Source organism: Talpa europaea (genome assembly GCF_964194135.1).
Source record: "Talpa europaea genome assembly, chromosome: 6".
NCBI lineage: Eukaryota > Metazoa > Chordata > Mammalia > Eulipotyphla > Talpidae > Talpa > Talpa europaea.
The window spans coordinates 106,655,020-106,667,465 of record NC_140072.1 but is presented as its reverse complement, the minus strand read 5'-3'; positions in this window follow the sequence as shown (position 1 = coordinate 106,667,465).

Sequence of the window (12,446 nt, the reverse complement as noted above, 5' to 3'; positions counted from 1 at the left end):
TATAGTTCAGTGTCATTGAGTATAGGTCCATTGTTATGCATCCATCATCAACAGCTATCCCTACAACTTTTTCATCTTCCCATACTAAAACTCTGTATTTTATTAATTAAACATTAACTCTTCATTCCCTTCCTCCTACTGCAGGTAATCAATGCTCTACATTCTGACTCTATGTGTTTTATTATTCTAGTTACCTTGTGTAATTGGAATCATATAATATTTCTCCTTTTATGCCTGGCATGTTTCACTTAGCAGAATGACTCAAGGTTAATTCATCTTATAGCATATATCAAAATTTTACTTCTTTTTAAGACTGAATAATTTCATTTTGTCTCTGATCTATTCTGTTTGGCAGAGGTTTTCATCATCAATATTACCTCATGGTCTATGATGACTACCAGGGAACTATACAGAACATACTTTGAAAACTAAACATCGATAATGTGTTATTTGCATTTAAAAAAGTGGTTTGACTTTATTTTTCCATCTTTTATTAGTTAATGTATGGAGCACTAGCATATACTGAATATATTGAATGTCACTAGCATATACAGTCTAGAGAGGCCGTTGGGGACTGAAATTCAGTTCAAACTCTTCCACTTTATGACTTTATTATACTACTCCAAAGTCATCAGTAGCTTTCAGTTCCCTCTATTAGTCATGGTTATAGCTTACTTGTTTTAGTGAGGAACACTGATAAAAATTTATTTTGAAATTATTGACTGCAAAAAATCAGGTTAAATATTTTTAAGTTATGCACACGTGTAAAAATATAATTTCACTTTTGTAAACCCAAATTAATCTCTATTCAGATATTTTTCATCTGAGCTACAAAGATTCAATCTTGCAAATTCATTAATCACTTAGTAAATTTCACTTCAAAATAATCTCATTGCTTTTCATTACTCATAGTTTTTGACTAAGATGCGACACCTACATTAAGGGTTTGCCCATGTAAATCCATATTTCTTCATTCTGCTTTGCCTCCAAGATTTGTGGCATGTTCTACCACTGTCCCCAACTTTGGAACTATCCTCACAAAAGAATCACCTCCCAAATTATCATACTATCTAATCCTTTGCCACCTTGGCATTTCCTCTTTCTCAAAACCTCCTACTAGCCTTTTTTTGTGGTCCAGACAAAATCATATGCTCATTTTAACTGATCACGTGTATTTATAAGTTATTTGGATCAGGATGTTGGTTTGTACTTACAGCTCAAGAAAATTTTTCAGTTAGTTTCTACCATTGGATCCAAAGTATTCTTTTTGAAACTTAAAATCTGAGAATGGACCCATGATTTAGTGGACAACAATCTAATCTGATTTTTTTATGGATTTGGAGAGGGGATCTGAATGATATCCAGGGAGATAAAGTCATGCCTATGAATTAAATAAGCACACACATGTATACTTCAACTATTATTCCACCACAAAAATATAACAAACTACTACAAATTTAGCAACAACAGTATCAGGCAAGTCATCGAGTTCATTAAGGCTTCATTTAGTTTTCACAAATAACAGTCAACCCCACTAGTTAGGAGATGTACAATCAAACATTTTGTTACTGTGTGCTAACAACATATGTAATGTGCATTATGTACATACTTATAAATGTATAGATGAACATCTTGTTGTTGATTTGGAAAATAATGTTCATGAAATTGGCATACAAACAAATAGAAATGATGAGTTAAGCATAAATTTTAGTGAAAACTGAGATTTTAAAAGCCTTTAACTTACATTTTTCATCTTATAATTCAAGTGTGAATGATCCAGAAGCACCTTAGTTCTATAATAGTCCTATTATTTATCACCACAGAAATAGCTGACATTGTCCAGTAGTCCAAATATTAGGGCAGAAAAAGAGTAATGGATAGAATTAATGGGATTGTTTTCATCCTTAATACTTATACCTAGTGGAATCAATTTTCTCATGCCATGTTATGGTCTGTGATATATGAGCAACTCAGAGAAAGCGAGTAAGGGTAAAGAAATATTTTCTCTTTCAACTCAAAAAAATGAAATTTTCTTTTCTATCAAGGCAGAATTTCCAATTTCCAAAATATATCAAACTTTTAAAGAATCCAATCAATCTGTCTTTTCCTACTGTCTATCATATTTTGAAAAATAACTCTTAAGGCACAGAATTAGAAATATCAAGATCACATAGAAATTAACTAATATTATCCCTGCAGAAAGTTATAATTAAAGTAACATAAGGTTGGCTAACCAGTGATATATTCCTTTTTCCCTCTTTTTCTCCTCTACCCATTAATAAAACTTAAATATATGCATGAATGTTGATCTGTCTCCTCCTCAAACATGTTAATGGAAAGCAGATAAGACATTTATGCCAGATCTGGAAATTATTTTCTAAAGATTTTGAATTTATTATACTTATAATTATTAAGTCTGGGTTCTAAAGTTTCTGCAACCTCTATAAGATTATATGTAACACGGTATATGCATACATATGCACTTAAATGTTTAAGAAACTATGTCAGATTATCAAGTAAATCTGGGGCTAATGCAATGGTGAGGTCAATTTATTAGTCTAAGACCTGTATTTTGCAGATAAGAAAGTAACAGTCTAAAGAGATTAAACTAATTCATGAGAGAGCTGAAGTCAGAGACCTGATCTTCAAATTAACAATCTAACTTTTCACAACAGAACCAAACTGTATGTCACCTGATGTACCTCAGTATTGTTAAAGTCAACATTTACCAGGAACACTGTAGTAGTGACTATCTAGTTTTTTTACGAACACAATGTTCTCTCAATCCCAAGCACAAAGCTACAGCACTTTTATCAGCCCTTCTCATGTGGCAGAGTAACTCAGTTACATGTGACCTGGTAATTCAGCTCTGATCCATAAAACAAGAATAGAAGTGAAGATCACGCTTTCAGATCTGACACATGATAACCCCTCATAGGTAGTTTCTGACAACTTTTTCTCCTGGTCCTTAAGAAAACAGCTGGCAAGAGAAGAACTTTGGAAGTCAGATGCAGACAGAGCAGCCTCTGTTGGCCTGAAAATCTGAATTTCCTTGTAAAGCAGAGAATCTATGGATCTTAGAGAATTTAGAAATACTTTTAGAATTCACGTAAAGAGGACAAATTGCTATTGAGTTAAACTATTTATATCTGTGGGTTTATCAGTTGTAGAATATAGTATTAACTTTGGTAGTATAGATGTATTATGGATATCACCTGAAATATATTATTTAGTCTTTGGTTCTAGATGAGGACAACAAATTATATTTAAAGTGAGAAAAACACAATCAGTTCCATTTAAAAATCTATTTAATAGTCTCTTCAGGAATACTGCTTGCAGAAAGTAAAACCTCTTTTAAATAAAGAAAAGCAACAGGAATTTCCAGGTGTTTTAATTAAAACACCAGCAAGTGTTTATAGAGAAATCAATTCTGAACTCTCTTTTAGAGAGCAAAATAAAGAGAGCTTAACATTTTAAAATAAAAATTTATTCTCATTTAGTGGCATTAGTGGAATTATATTAGTTATTATGGATGAAAATTGCATAACACATTATGCAATATAACATAATTTGATTATTAATCATTCAAATAAATAATGTATTTAGGATTCTTACCGTGCACAGGGTACTACTAATTAGTGACTTATTGAAGACTCCTGTAAAGCAGTATTTGTCCTATTATTTCCCTTCATTAGTACCTCAACAATATGTTACTGGGGCGTTCTGGAATGGAGAACCATCAGCTAACAGATACAAACATCAGCCTAAATGGAAGTCTGACCACGATACCCATGGATTCTGTACATTTTTTCCTGAGAACTAGAGAAATGTAGTAGTATATATATTATTTATTTATTTATTTATTTTTAAATAATAAATTTTATTTTTCTATTCCCCCATACAATTGCAAATGCCCCATTCTGACCCCAATCCTTCCCCTCCTGCCCCCCACTCCCCCAAAAGTGTCTCTGGTTCATAGTTTTTTGTTGATTTTGATTTTCACTTTCTTATATTCATTTTCCTGGTCCCTTATTTAAGTTTTCTAGATTCCTGCTATGAGTGAGACCATCCGGTATTTTTCTTTTTCTTTTTGGCTTATTTCGCTGAGCATGATCCCTTCCAGCGCATATTTGTCTGAGCTGATAGACAGGATGAGAAGACTGGCCAGAGTTGAAGATCATGACAGCTGCCACACTTTCACTGGGTAATACATGGAGTAGTGGCACTGGTGATGGCCACCATGGGATAAAGACTGCAAGCTCCCATGTATGTATCACCTATTTTCAATGCATGTAGCCATTTTTCTTTAGAATAAGAAATTTGATTACTATATAAGAGAATAACCAGCAATAATATAGAAATTTGTTAAACTGAGGCTACCAGAGTGGGAGGGTAGGAGGTGCACAGCATAGGGGGGGAGGGGACACAATGGAGTACAGAGTAAGGTTTTGGGTGCTTTGGTGGATTATGTGTATAACATATTTAATGAGGCAGGAAACTATACTCCGAAACGTACTGTGTTGTAAATCATTATGAATACCATAGAAAAATAATCCAACAATAACAAAAATGAATTTAAAATAGAAAACAATTCTGAAAAAAAATTGATAAAAAAAGAAAGGTTTGTGAGAGAAATCTTAGGAAAACAAACTTTATATGTAATAAAGCTGGATAAGACCACATGAACTGTTATAAGGATTTATAATTTTCATATTAATAACATATGTATGAAAAACCAAATAAATTTCATTCAATTATTAAAGAAGCAAAAGTTTTTTTAACCTTTGGTCAGCTTTTTTATTTATATATTTTTTTAATTTGTGTGTAGGCCAGAGTTGTGTGTGGGGGTATGGGGGAAGTGAGAGGATTCACCAGAGAGAGTGGGGAGCAGAACAGCCGTATCAACAGAAATACACTGCTGTAGGGAGCAGTGGGCAAGATAGGAGAGGTCTGCTGCACCATATATGGGTTAGCTCCCTGGCTGGGAATCAAACTCAGGTCATAGTATTGAAAGCATTGAGACTTAACCCCTAGGCCACCAAGGAGGCCAGGTGTACTTTTAATATCAGTTTATAAACTGTTTAATCTAAAGGATCATTTAAAATATGGATGTATAATATTCTAAAGAAAATGAAAAATTGAGTCATAGAAGATTTCATAAGATGATGTTATTTTTACCTATGTCTTGATGAATGAGTATGATTCAGATGTGTGGGAAGAAGTAAGAACGGAACATTGCAGGAGACAGAAACCTCTTAGTAAATCCATAAAAGCAATAATGAACATGGAATAATTGTATAAATGATAACTATATTTGTGCTAATTGAAAGATATTCATGAATTTTCAAAGTTGCCATAAAATTTAAGAATCCAAGATATATAATTTTGTAGGTCTGAGTGATCAACTGAGAAAGCAAAACAAACCAGGAAAATGATGTAATTAACCGCAAGATGGCGACAAAGTCCCTTCTGACCATCTCACAGCTTGACTATTCTTCACCTTGCAAGAAATTTGGAAGAATCAAAACATAAAACAGAATCTCAAAGTTTTAAGCAAGTTGTTAAAATGATTAAAATTTAAATCTAGCTATTACCAAGAATGATTTCATCATAAAGAAACTCATGCATTTTAATCACAGATATTAAATGCATGTATTAGTTCACACTAAGTGATAGATAGAAAAAGTACATATTCATATCTGGTAAGTTTATTCTTCCTTAAATATCTTATGTAAACTGCAGATAAAGTTTTATTGGTAATGCTAATACCACTAAAATGAATTCTGTGTCTTTATTTATTAAATACAGTATTGTGAATGGTTTTTGAATACCTTTTTGAAACTCATGAAAATATAAAGTAAAAATATTTTATAACTAAAAATAGATAAAATTGGTTAATTTTCCCAGATATTTTCATAAAGAATTAAATTCATTATTGCTATTTTTAAAGATGACTTAATTACAAAAATATATTTTATAAATGAGAATATGTAATAACAAAATTTATTAGAATATAGTTTGACCACAGAAAGATCAACATTATTTTTTAGGTATTTAATTTTTCCATACTGAATTTTGAGTTACTACCAACCAAGAGATTGGCAATATATTGATGCTATTAATGAATTACATGTATAATGTGTACAAAAAATTCATTACCAACCAACAAATGATTTAAAACAAGTATGAATTTGCTATGTGACTAAGCAATGGATAATTTCAATGACATTCTGAAAAATAAATTATAGAAGGCAGAATTTGAAGTAAAATGTATAGTAAGCAGTGTTAATGCAGAAAAACACTCTGTTTTAAGTTAGGACTTAAACCTCTTCATCAGAAATTATTGGGTGTTCACTACTTAACTAGCAGTTGGGAGCTTCATTACCAATGATGTTATGACAAAAAGTCAGAATAACTTGGACTTTGGGAGTAAATTGAATGTGAAAATTGAGATAATAGGTATTACTCTTTCAAGAATCAGGTCACTAAAGGAAAAGATAAAAAGTGGACTGTATCATAATTGGGAGGGAAAGGATACTTTGTAAAAAATACTTTTGGATTCATCATGCAAGGAAAATAGAGAGTGACAAAATTTCCAAGTTTGCACTCTTAAGTAAGGTGGCTAAATAACAGAATAGGAACTTTTAAATGGGAATAGTATAACGATAAATTAGTATCTTTTATCTATGATTTCATAGATTAGAAAAGATATATCAATTAGTTTTCAGTAAAAAATTTATTTGCTTATTTCTTAAATTTATTGTTGCCACACTAACAGGAAATTGGTTTACTACTTAGTAACTACTTACTACTTTTTTTGTTTACTTAGTAATTGGTTTACTCCTTAGTAACAGGAAATTGGTTTACTACTTATGTTAAAATAAAATTATTTTGGCAGAGGTGGCATAGAGAGCACACTGATACTCATGACAAAATTTATGTTTAGTTTGAAAATTGTCAGATGTCCGTTTCCCAAACTGCGAACAAATTTCCCTGAATCCTTATTTTTGTAATCCATGACTTTTGATGATAAAGAGTTGGCTTTTGCTCTTATGTACTTGAAAATGTTACATTCTCTGTTATATTGATCATTAACAGTATTTTTGTGAGTACAATGGGGTGGTGATATACATTTTAATTGTTACCTACTTTTTAAAGTATTGTCTGAGACAAAGACAGGTAGCATTTGTTTCCAGTTTTTGGTTTTCTGAAAATTATGCATTTAATTTTGTTTCTTAAAATTATGTTTCCTAAAATTATGCAATTACTGCTATGGGTGTCTATTAAATTCCACAAGAGACAAACTAGTTTATACTACTAGACTTTCACCCTTGTATTTTCTGATAATATAATTTGTGAAAAACAGGTCACAAATGAAAAAATAAATTGGTAGGACCCCTCCCCCAACTTAATTTCAAAAGTAAATTAGTTCAAAAGTACAAGCCAAAGCCAAAAGACTTTTCCCATTAAGTTGAGCAACTGGAGACAGTAAAATAAAATATAAAATTCAATACATTAGATTGTGACAGATAATGAATTTAACCTACTCAAATCATTATGTGTGTGTCAGTGGGGGCTTAAGAAAAAGGGGTGAAGGAATCTCACTGAAGTAATTATTTACTATTCAGGAGAATACTTTAAAATGATTATACAGGGCTTCAGCGCTGGGCTGTGAAGCTGCCTGCAGCCTCTGCAGCACCAGTTCGATCCCCGGCCACCGGCGAGGGTCCTACATGGCGGGCAGACCTCTCCTGCCGCCCACTGCTCCCCTCAGCAGTGTACTTCGGTCCTTCTGCCTGTTCTGCTCCCTGCTCTGGTTCTGGTGAATTCTCTCACCCTCCTGCGCTTCTGACTGTACCCAGTGCTTGTATAAATAAATAAATAAATAAATATTTTTTAGAAAAATAAATAAAAATAAAATGCATATACAACATTAAAGATCTATGTTAAAAATGAAGAAGTCAAATTCATTTACTTTTCGTAGGCCATCCTGTAATTTAAATTTTCAGTACAGAAAAGTTGAAGATGGAAATATACTCAAAGTTGCTTACATTTATCCCTATAACTTTTTAAATGATTTAATTATGGATTTTTTTTTTCTATGTAGTTACTGTACCTTCTGCTTTTTGTTTTAGGGGGAAAAAAAACTTATATAGTTAAATCTATTCAATGCTTGTATTTTAACTTCCATTCAGGATAAAAGAATTGAACATAAGACCTGAAGCCATAATATATATAGAAGAAAACATAGACAAAACAGGACATGACATACATCTCAGTAACATCTTTAAAGACTCACTTCCCCCCCCCCCAAAGCAAAGAAAGTGCAGGAAAAGATCAACAGCTGAGATTAAATCAAACTAAAAAGCTTCTGTTACGCAATAAAGACATTAACCAAAACAAACATCCCACTGAGTGGGAAAAAATTTGTGCACTCCATACAACTGATCACAAAGATCTACAAAGAGCTCAGAAGACTCAACAAAAACAAAGAACATAAGCCAATCAAAAATGGGCCAGAGAACTAAAGAGACACTTCTCCAAAGACGAGATGCCAAATGGCCAACAGGCATATGAAAAAATGTTCAACATCCCATTTTTTTTAAAGATTTATTTATTCATTTACACAAGAACTGGGGTACAGGCCAGATGTGCGGGAGGGTGAGAGGATTCACCAGAGACAGAGCGGGAAACAGACAGGCAGACTGACGAAAAACACTGCTAAGGGGAACAGCGGGTGCGACAGGAGAGGTCTGCTGAGACATGTGGGACCCTCGCCGGGAAGCCAGGATCAAACTGGCGCTGCAGAGGCTGCGGACAGCTTCACAGCGTGGCGCTCAACCGCCTGTGCCACCAGTGGAGGCCCTCAACATTCCTTATTAATGAGGGAAATGCAAATCAAAACCACAATGAGAGATCACTTTACACCAGTGAGAACAGCACACATTTAAAAAAAAAAAAAAAAAAAACTGCCAACAAAGAATGTTGGTGAGGATGTGGAGAAAAAGGAACTGTCCTACACTGCTGGTGGGAATGCAAACTGGTCCCACCACTATGGAAAGCTGTGTGGAGGTTCTTCCAACTACTAAAAATAGAGTTTCCAAATGACCTATCAATTCCACTCCTAAGAATCTACCCAAAGAACACAAAAACATTAATTCAAAAGGATACCTGCACCCTAGGTTTGCTGCAGTACTATTTACAATAGATAAGATATGGAAACCACCCAAATGCTCAAAAATAGATGACTGGATCAAGAAGATCCAGTAATCAAAAAAAGATAAACTCATGCCATTCACAGCAACATGGATGGAGCTGGAAGGGATTATGTTCAGTATAATAAGCCAGAAGGAAAAAGAAAAATATTGGATGAGTTCACTATTATTATTAATAACAATATATAGATTTTACATCATTCTTCATTTTTGTACAATGTTTGCTTTCTCCTCTCAGGCGTAGTGTCTATAAAATTCCTGCCACCAATTCACACATGAACTGTCACCACAGTCCTCTGCATTCTTCCTGTTCCTGTTCTGATTGCTCTGTCTCCCCCTCCCCTGCAGAAAGTCTCTGATTGATAGTTGCCTGCTAATTTTTTTTATTATTTTTTCCTGATCCCTTATTTGTTTCCCCTATCTTCCTCTTACAAGTGAAACTATTATGGGGACTACAACTGAGAGGAGAAGAAAATATTGTACAAAAATGAAGAATGATGTAAAATACACTTATGTATATATATTGAAAATATAAAATAAACCCTTTAAACATTAAAAAATAAAATTCCATTCAATTTCCTTTGAAAAATGTACATTCAGTTAAATCTACATGTAATGAATTTTTATTACAGCTATAGGGAAAAGGAAAATGCATTGCTAGATATTATGCAGATCAAAATACTGAGATTTATTTGAATTACTTGAATATTTTTTATTGGAAGGTAAATAATATAGCCTTTAATATCACTTAAATATTAAAAGGTAATAAAATCAAAATTAATCATTACAATTATTTTTTTCAATTATCTTGATATTTTACAGTGGCTACCTGTTTTTAAAAAGAAACATAAATTAGAAATGCCCAGTGCTACTCAGAAGATATTTTCATCATTGGATTTATTAGACAGATGCTAATGGTATAAAAATTGTTTAAAGTTTAAAAATTTAGAAATAAAATCTTGAAGGAAGCATTATTCTTTTTTTTTTTTTTTTATAGAGGCATGCTTTATTTATTTGTTTGCTGGTTTGTTTGTTTGTTTTTGTTTATACATGCACTGGGTACAGTCAGAAGCACGGGAGGGTGAGAGAATTCACCAGAGCCAGAGCGGGGAGCAGAGCAGGCAGAAGGACCAAAGTACACTGCTGAGGGGAGCAGCGGGCGGCAGGAGAGGTCTGCACGCCATGTGGGACCCTCCTCTGGTGGCCGGGGAGCAGCCGGGGATCGAACCGGCGCCGCAGAGGCCGCGCGCAGTTTCACAACCCAGCGCTCAACCGCTGAGCCACCGGGGAGGCCCAGAAGGAAGCATTATTCTTATGTAATAATGCCACCAAGGAAAAATAATAAATTAAATACTTTTCTAAATTCCTGTTAAACAAGACAATGTATGAAAAAATGGTCACTTCTTGTGTTTGAAAACACTTTTAGTAAAAACTATCAAAAATTTCACTGAAAAATACAGAATATATACCTTTTATATCTGCATCATTTTCAATCTTGACAAATATTTCTCATTGTTTTTTATCCAAGAGAAGAACCCATGTTTAATCACACATTGAATTAGCGAAGATAAGTAAATAAAATAGAAGCAAAGTGAGCAGTGCATAGAAGTGTTATATGAATGTTAGTCTTATAAGTGATTCTAATGTTCTTTGAGGTAAGGTTTGACTGAAGGGCTAGGATTTGAATAATGCTTCTAAAGTATGGGTGGAATTTTAACAACATTTGGAAGAGGTAGAAAAACAAATTTTCAAATATATCCTTGGAAAATTTGTATGTGAATAACTACACATATAGATTATATATATAGAGAGAGCAATATTCATATTTCAGAGAATTTTTCCTGTAAGCGTTTTATTTTATAAAGTTGGAAATGGGCATAATCTATGGAATTTAATTAGCAAGCAAATGGGATCCATTTAAACTACTTTCACAAAAGACTAGCAGAAATTTAATAGAAATAACCTTAATCTATGAACAAAATATAAACAATGAACTATAACAACAATAGGGAAGGAGAAAAATTAGGAACATATTTGCTAATACCTATAAAGGAGAAAAAAGCTTCCATTATTAAAAGCTAAGAGAATGAGGAATGGCATTGGCAGCTTTACAAAAACTCATTTACATTATTCCATTGAATCTCAACAAAATTAGTGAGAGAGGACAGATGTTCTCATTCAAATTTGAAACAAGAAAATTAAAGTTTTGAAAGATTAATTCTGGTTTAAGATTTAATGATAAAGTGACACACCTGGATGATAATTTTATTCTTCTGGCACTAAACTTGTGATTTTTCTGCTGCATTATTTTTCTGCTTACACTGTCAAGTTTATCCCCTATGTACACATGGTGATATACAAATGAATGGGAATCTGAGTAAAATGAATCAAAATAGCTGAGATTTTCTCAGGCTGTCATTTATGGTCATCATAATGTGACAAAGAAAAACACTTTATATATTATTTTAATTTTGTATTAATGCAATAGTCACTTTTACTTAAAATTGTTGATCTTTCCAATTCTCTGTGACTTTTTTTACCAATCCCCATCAGCGTGGTAAAAACCTAGAAAGGCTATGTTTTCACTAACGGTGATGTCTTAAAAACTTTATTATGTAAGCCCTAAGTTATAAATGAATGTTTGAAATAATTGTCTCCAAAAAGTGTCCGTGAAGTGGTAAAATAAACCTCAAGCCAAGTCAAGACAAAAAAAAAGGTGAATTAAAAATGTCAAGAAAAATTAAAGTTAATAAATGTACTACATTCATTTTCTCAAATATACATGTATGGCCTTACAGAGCACCTTGAAATTGGGGATTGTTCAGTGACCTACAAGTATGTTGAAACTTAATATCTGTGCATTAATATTTATAAATGAATGCATAGTTAAGTTGAAAATGTGAGGTAATTGCATCGTAATACACTAGCTAAAATTTATTACAATACTTCATTTTTCCTAGATATCACATATATTATATTAAACAACACCTAGTATAGAATGCATAGATCATCAGAATGCAGTATGTACATTAGGTAATATATATTGCTTGAATTGGGGTAACAAGTTTGGAAAATAGCAATATATAAACTATTTCTACGTTTAGTTACCAGATTAATTTGGTAATTATTTAGAATTAATTAAATATTCAATAAACCTCATAATCATTTCTTCCTTTCCTTCATCCAGAATCCTGCCAAATAACTATTACTAGATATGACAGAGATTATGCT